Consider the following 8,894-nt stretch of genomic DNA (forward strand, 5'->3'; position numbering starts at 1 on the left):
CACAGTTGGCCATGAAATATCTATTTTTTTGAAATCAGGCTGCAGCTCTGACTTTCCTAACTGGGGTGACCATGAGTCTTCATTAGCAGATATGGTGTCTGCAGGAAGTGGCAAGGCTGGCCATGGAGTCTCAACAGGCTCTCGATCCTTGATGTCATCTTAGAAGTCATATGAGTCATTGTGAAGAGGCCAACAATGAGGGTTCAAAATGCCCAGAGCCCTCCATTCACGGTTATCTCCCAGGACTATCAAGTTTTCTGCACTGTGTAGAACACTGTTAATGCTTCCAAGGAAGATATGAACACATATCAGAGTTCCTACCTTCAGGGAAGGATGTTTCTACTGATTAGTTATTGAATGTTTTAGGAAAAAATATATAAACTAACTTCTTGTTTTATTATTAGGGAAAATAGGATTCTACTTAGCATGGATATTATTACCCCTGACCTTTAAATGCACTACAAATGTATAAGAATGGGACCTACATAGAAAGTAGGGAGAAAACAGAATGCTAGAAAACAAGTTTGTATTCTGTGGGAAAAAAAAAATGACAGAACACCAGCATATGTACAAAGGAGAGAGTCTTAAAGTGTTTTGGAATAAGAGTCATCAGTTAATGTGATGCATTTAAGATAAAGAAGACCAGTGAAGCAACTACGTTAAAATTCTGCTACTAAAAGCAGAAGACCTGGGATTGTAGGGAGGGATGGCACTGAGGCATCAGTGTATACATAAGATCACCCTTCTTTAACCCCTGCATATGCCAGTAACCCATCTGATGGCTTTGTGGAGGAGGTGAAGCAAATGGGGATCCATGTGACACCTCGGTTTTCAGGTGTCCATTAACACCTCTTGTTAGTCTTTCAACAGTTCTCAGGGAAAACCCATTATACAAAGATCTTGGCCCTCCCCGTAATTTAAGCCCTCCATGGTGAATTAGAATGATACTATCTGCTATTCACCAAGCAGCTCTTGTAAACCAATTGGTGCCTTTTCTACTTCTTTCTAGCATTCCTGTTCTTTTGAAGGTGTTTTCTTTATCTCATAGGTAAGGGACTTGAGACACAGAGAAGTTAAGGAGAATACCCAAAGACACAAGGCTAGAAAAATATAGCATGGGTCACTACAGACTCAGAACTTTGGGCAAGCTCTCTGTAACTTTTCCTTTTCTTTTTGTAGGTGGGAATCGAGTCTTCGGTAGAGGCAGGCAAGGCTCTATCTGTTAGCCACATCCCCAACCCCAAGCCTTCCAGCAAAGTCTAACCTTCCTACAAAGGCTTTAATCCTGAATTTTCTACAGAGTCATCTCCATTGTGTCTAACCTCTTACGGATAAGAAATAATCAGTTACCGTACTTCAGTTAGTAATGGCTGTTCCCGTTAGGTTGGCTTTGGTGTATCTGTCAGCCTCATTCTCAGGGTGAGGATTTCCCTTCCTTCACCCTTTCCTGCTGATCTACCCCAAGCATCCCAATTTCTCTTCCAGACACAGTATAGGGCCAAATTGTCAGAAGCCTATGTCCATGAATATAATGCATGCATTGTTAGTCATCCCAAAAGCAGGGTAAGTTTTATAACTATAACTTCACTGTAGCATTTCAATGAAGCTTGCTATCCCTGAGATCCCGGAGGTCTTTTATTCTGGCCTATGTACACATTTATTGCCACACTGAGGAATTTATTGACCTACTATATGTATTTTTTTCTTCCCAGATGCTCTTATTATACACTACCCTATTTTTCCTCTTCTCAGATCTCTAATGTGTTATTACAGAATGACCTTGAAAAATTAAGAAAATGAACAAGGATTCCTCATCTTCAGAGACTAACTATTCCCCTAGCTCCTCTCTCGGTTCCCCAACCCCCCCCCCCCTTCCTGCTTCCTTTCTCTGATGCTTAGAAAATTTAAATAACATACATCAAATTATCCAGCCAGTAATTTAATACAACTTGAATTTTCTCATACCAGAATGCTTCCCATTGCAGTGCCAGAATCACTGGAGCTTATTTCAGCCAAGTCTAGATATCCTCTGCTGGAATCAGCATTTTAACAAGACCACAGGCAATTCTAGCCTCTAATGTTGAGAGATGGAAACACTGGCCTAGATTAAAGAAGCCTGTTAGTGACTCAACAGCCTTCTTTCTGGACTAGTAAAAACTGTTTTCCCTCCATTACTGAATTACTCGAGATTAAATCACCAGTTCTCAAATTCAAGAGATCTCAGTTATCTTGCTGGCAAGTGAATTGAGGGCCAGATTTTGATCCATTTTGCCAATCAATAATTAATAGCGAGAGCTGTAAAACACAATTTAAGTTTTCTTTAGGATACCAAGAATTGGAACTCAGGAGACATGAATTAAAACAGACAAAGGTCCCAGAAGAGAAGAATTGAATTTAAGGGTAAAGAACCTACAATGATGGGTGGAGGTAGATGCTAGCATCTGAGGCGTTCTCTCTCTCTCTCTCTCTCTCTCTCCTTCCTCTTTCTCCCCCTCCTTCTGTCCAAAAAGATAGGATACCATCTCAGATATTTCTTCTAAGTTTACAAGTTCTTTCCAGTGAGGTGTCAGAGAGAGGGACTCGAGGAAAAACTTTTAACTTCAATCAAGAAGAAACAAACAATGTGTTTTCTACCACTGGATTTTGTGGTGTATTTATGTTAGAAACAATGGTAATTCTCTTGTAACCATGGTGGGACAGTTGCCAGTGGCAATCTTAAACCTGGTAAAGATGGCAGAGGAAATAAGAAAAACAATCGTTAATCCACCTGGCTTCAGGCTTTCTGGCTTTTCTGGAAAAGAGCTTTTCGTGGTGTTTAAGACAGCAGAGGATATAACTTGCAGTCCATTGCAGTCAATGCTTACCAGTCATATTCTCATCTGATGATAAATGTGTTACGAGAAGCAGTATCAGCGTTTTTGCTAAAAACTATGACAAGTGCAGTCACATGATCCATGGCAAGATGCTCAGTTTGAAGATATTGATGAGTCTAATGTCTAATGTTGAAGTTCGTCTCTTGTGGCCAACTTCTGCGTTCCATCAGTTCTTTGCTTGCATGCCTTTCTTTTTCTTTTTTTTTTCTTTTTTTCTTTTTTTACTTTTCTTGTCACTTTTTTTGTATTTTTTACCCTCATAAAATTTTGGAAAAGCCATATAAATTGAATTCCTTTCAAAATTATTTTTGAATTCTGCTAAGAACACAACAATCAGTTAGGAGGCTAGACAGTAAAACTCAATTGACAATGAGAAGTCAAGAACAGAGATCCTCCCGATTTGTAATGTAGTTATTTTGTTCTGATAATTTTATGATTAGACATTCTCATGTCTCAATCTTCCTCATATGAAGACATGTGATATTATGCAGAATTTTTCAAACAATTAATAATATTGTTCTAAAACAACAGAGGAGAAAACATTTATTTAATTTTACTTAGAACATTTCTGACAAATTAGTAATGAAAACTGTGGCAGATTACATTATGAGATTTGTAGCAACTCCCCTTGATATCATGGGTATTGCTTAATATCTCTATTATTAATATCTCTATTAAAATTTAATAATTTTAGGTCTCATTCTCAAGTAATGGTAAGAATTGGCAAAGATGGAGATTTTTGTCTTTTCAAGTCTCCAGAACAAAGAATAGTATTTTGTAAATCTGAGTTAAAATGTGCTTCAAAATCTCTTTATTGATCACGCCTGCTATCTGCCTCTCTTAAAGGAATACATTAGACATTGGATCATACAAGTAATTTAATTTGACTGTATACAACCTAATAGGACTGTATAACATTTCATCATAGCACGTGTCAATTCAAAAACATTTATACAAAAGTAGAAATACAATAACCCTGCCTTATCTCAGGTTGTATGTGTATGTGTGTGTATAAAAATTCTGTACATAGACACAGAATTTTTAGTTACTTGTAGTCAACCACTATTGAAAATATTGGATGGAAAACATGTATACATATGCATATATAAGCCACATTTATATAACTTCTACTACAGTATGTTATTATTATTATATTTTAATATGATTTGTGACTATCTTCTATGTACACATCAAAAGTTAAACCATGTAAAAGGTTTTCATGTATAGGGAAAAAACAGTAATCATGGCCTCAGAATTCTCAGATAGCCACTGGGAATCTTGAAATTCCACAACTAAGAGAAAGGGCTGTAATTTGACAAAATACAATTCCCAAGTACCATCTTTCAGCTGCAGATATCACTACTACATATTTTCATTGGTTATTATCTATAGCATAAACCCTCATTCACAGCCTCTGAACCTGTCTGAAGCCAGTCTTACTCTGTCACTCATCTGTAAATATGTTCATGTACTTTGACAAAAAGCAAAGATTTTAAGATATATCACTTTAATAATACTGTTGCTCTGACAAAATAATATGAATTTTATTTTCCTTGATGTCACCAGCTAGTTATTAGTATTTTTTTTACTTATAATGTTTCTGAATGCATAGTTTATTTCAGTCATATTCTTTTGTTCTTTTTAATCTATTTTGTTAATCTCAGCCCCCTCTCTCTCCCTGTGTTCATCCATCACTATTTATTTTTAACCAATCACAGTTGTTTGTGCTATAAAGGTGCATTTGTCTAGATTTGGGGATTATATATTCAATCGTATGTCTATTTGCACAATTACATCATGTGGTTTCACTCAACAGGTACTCATGTAGTTTTAAATTATTAGATTTGTATATAGAATACTGATCTGATTCAGATAAAGATAAAAAGATAAGAAGAACTCACAGGTAAATAAAACTGTATTTTATCAAGATAAATAAATAAAATCTAATTTGATGATGCTCTATTTCCCATTTGTGCTCTGAATTTGGGGTAAAGTGACTTTGGTTTATTAGAAATTTTCAATTTTAGCCCCTATATTTTGGAAATAAAACTTTGCTGTATTTTCTATGAAATTCATGCTGCAGCTAGCCTAGTAATTTTCCCAAGAGAATGAAGAAGATTTTCTCAGTTCTTTGCTGCATGTGTGACCATAAACATACTAGGTCCTATCTGTGGCATTTTATCATCAATAAAATATGCATAACTGTGCCTGTGTTAAGAAAATAATATTCAAAGTATATTGATACTTAGAATGACATCATGTTCTTTCAGTATTACTTTGGAGATATATATATATATATATATATATATATATATATATATATCTTACAAGCTGTGGTCCAACTAAGCCAACAATGGCTGGCTGTGAACACAAAGTCAAACAATTCAGTTGTTCAGTCCCTGAGGTCAGACATCTCAGCTGGACTCTAGTATACACTGGAAGCCTGAAGAAGTAGAGCCTAAAGACAGTGAAAGGATGGACTTGCTAGCAAGGCAAGAGCAAGCAAGCTAATACCATAAGCTTCCTTCTTCCATGTCCTTATATAGATTCCAGTAGAAGGCATGGCCCAGATTAAATGTAGATTAAAGATCTGGATAAAAGGTATATCTTCCAATCTCAAGTATTCAGATTTCAAGTGGATCTTCCCACTTCAAATTAAGTAGAAATCCCTCAGGAGAGGCTGCCTTCCCCATTTTGGCTTTTAAATAATTCCAGATTTAGTCAAGTTGATAACCAAAAATAATCATCAAACCTTGGTGAGTGTTGTTTTTATGTCCAATTTAATATTGCCTGTGCATTCTTAATAAATGGGACAATTTTATAGAACTCATGAAAGAAGAAATGTTTCACCCTTTAAACACATTACCATATCAGTTTGGTACACCATGATTTACTTGAGGTTTAAGTATATAGCCAAATAATTAATTTTTTTCTATCAGACAGCCTTAATGGCAGTAAAGTCCATTAGTCAATATCAGTATAGTGTTCTGGTCATATATTATGCTGTTGTGAATTTGTCAGTATAATCTGTTTATGTACAACCTTTTTATTTTATTAGTTACATAACTCTGACATTGCATAAAAACTGCTTTTGAGTATAGGTTTTAGTTTGAAGGGTGTTCTATTCATATGTGTATGTCTTATATGTATATATTATATATAATAGTTCTAGATCATTCATGAAAATAACATATATTCCTCTTTTCTCCACCTTTCAAAAACTCTTCCGTAATCTATAACCTTGTTTCTGCTCAATTTCTACCTCACTAGTTTGGATAGAACTAAAAAAACAACAACAGTAAAAAACAAAAACAAAAAAAACCTTTCTTGTTTAGAAAATGAAATGTAAAATTCAACTACATTTCTAAATGCTGAACAAAACAGACATAGAACAGATGAAAGGAAGAAATTTATCATTAGAGGAAAAAAACATTTGCAGGGGTTTTGAAAGGCAAGCATATAAGGGCTGTGAATTAAAAGGGGAATGGGGATTTAATTACACACACACACAAACACACACACACACAGAGAGAGAGAGAGAGAGAGAGAGAGAGACAGACGGACAGACAGACAGAGACAGAGACATACAGACAGACAGAGACAGACAGAAAGAGACAGAGAGACAGAGAGAAACAGGGAAGAGAGGAAGATCGAGATAGATGCCCTGATATGGTATACATAGGAACACATGTGTTTAGAATGGAACCATCATAAAATTGTTTGTAAATATGCCCAACTATGTATGCCCTCTTTTTGGTAAGGAGGGGCGTTTTTAGTAAAAAGTAATTCATACTTGATACTAATTCATACAAGTTTATTACAACATATATACATATTTATTAAACAGTTTATGTGGCCCTAGGCTTAGGATGCAAAGATACAACATTGGGAATTGACATTCCCAATAGAGGAAAGGAAGGAAAAAACCTATTAAACAAATGAATAAAGATGTGATATGTTTTATATAAGTTGTTGAGGATAAAATGAGGTGACTATTTACTAAATAGTAAAGCTATTTTGGTCCAAGAAGATAAAGTAATTAAATTTCAATCTGTCCAAGTAAGTATAAACATTTCGGAGTATATACCCTCATGACTGAATGAATCTGCACTATTTTACATCTTATGAAAGCTACTGCTCTCACTAAATAATTTTGATAGCATTGTAGGAGCCAGAGGGTTTTTTTTTTATAAGGGTAGCCATAACATGGAAATAGATACATATTAAAGAATATAACTGCTAACCCCCTTGAAAGCACTTTTTATGTTGAAGAAGAGAGAACCTAAATGAATTTCCCTAATCAAGATTCCCACAGTTCCATGGCATCTCCATATATATTTGTTCAACAGAGAAATAGAATGTGTAGCAATCTTCTCTTATCAGCTTAGAGTGACTTGTCAGAGGAGGGTTATTGTCCCATAAATTCAATTTACATGGAAAGAAATGTGATTCTTATTCAAGGTCATTAAACTACTAAGAAACGTTAGGTCTTATAAATAAAACTTTAATCTGCTAAACTAGATGCAAAGAGAGACAGAGAGGAAGAGCTATTTTCTCAGTAAATATTATATAGCCATACTTTATCAATTAACTTTTTTTTTTTTTTTACTGTGAACAAAATTTAAATGCCATGGATAAATGATAACTTTCATGATGTTTTCCAGCATTGTGATCTCTGTTACCATGGCTTCTTAACAAAGATGTTAAATCATTAGAAGTCGTATTTCATGATAATTAACTGCAAATCTGGTAATATTACTGATTTTCATTTGGCATGAAATGATGAGGGAGAACCACAAGGTTTATTGGAGGTACATGCCAGAGGACAGAGCGACTTAATGTATGTGTATAAATCTTATAAAACTGCCAACTGGACAGCACTTTATGATGGTCATAAATCCCCATTCACTCTTTGATAGTGACAGACAGGGAAGTCTGCAACAGAGACAGTAAACTGAGAAGGAAAGTCTCACTGAAAAAAGCACTCCAGGTCTTTTTCTTTTTGTGGGTCTCTTTGCTTCTCTTTCTTATTTTATTGTACAGTATCTAAACAGCTTCCCATTCTTAAGATTGAAACAATTAAAGTCTGCAGCCTTATTAATTCTGTCTTATTAGATGCACTTCATTGTGAAGTATGCCATGATGATTTTATAATTAAACTGCTATTAGCATTTGTTACTTTAAATTATTGTTCTGTCAGTGTTTCTTTGAAGTTCAGGAATTGTTCAGGAATCTCATTCAAGACTTTGTTTTGGGAAGTGAACAATGGCCATATTGTGTCATATTGTGTCATAAATATTTGCATCCTAACCTGTAAAAAATACAGGGAGTGTTAGGTGTGGTGAAAAGGATACTTCTTAGGAAGCTAGATTAGCTGATGTGATTTTGTACCTCTTAATAAGCAATTGGGATCATGACCACTGTATTAATAAAGGCTGTCTCTATTGCAAATGATTGCAAAACAAGAAAAAATCTTGGCTCATTTAGTCGAAACTGCATAGTTTTCTGCAAGGCTCTCATGAGCAAGTTGCTCATCACGGCCAATTGTAGGGCCAATTGTATCAGAGTCCTGTATACTCTGTAATGTGCTTATAAAAAGATAAAGAGTTATAAGAATATATTCTTTGGGGATGTGGTGAGATATGGGAGATGGGACTGCCTCAGCAGGACTGTGCCTGAGGGACCAACCACACAATGGTATAGTATAGAATAAAGTTTATTCAGGGCATGGGAAGGGGAGTTAAGAGGGTAGTAGAGGAAAAGAAAGGCAGTAAGAGGGAGAAAGTAGAGAAGTAGAGACCGGCTATGACCACGCGGAGAGAGGGGGCAAGGGAAGGGGGAAGGCAAGAGCCTACTTACTTATTGTTAAAAGTTCCCCTTTACCAGTTAAAATCTTAGTTACTGAAATATATATATATATATATATATATATATATGGATTATATATACATTGCATAAAAAGTATGCATTTCACAGAATAAATTAAACTAGAAGCTTTTACTATAAGGTGAAATTTTATTT

The 8,894-nt window shown here is 35.2% G+C and overlaps 1 protein-coding gene across 7 annotated transcripts in view; it reads left to right on the forward strand.

Moving 5' to 3' along the window:
* Positions 1–8,894, forward strand: part of Macrod2 (mono-ADP ribosylhydrolase 2) — a 1,935,542-nt gene that overhangs the window by 1,149,122 nt on the left and 777,526 nt on the right. The window lies entirely within an intron of this gene.

The sequence above is a fragment of the Mus caroli genome, chromosome 2 (genome assembly GCF_900094665.2).
Source record: "Mus caroli chromosome 2, CAROLI_EIJ_v1.1, whole genome shotgun sequence".
NCBI classification, from domain to species: domain Eukaryota; kingdom Metazoa; phylum Chordata; class Mammalia; order Rodentia; family Muridae; genus Mus; species Mus caroli.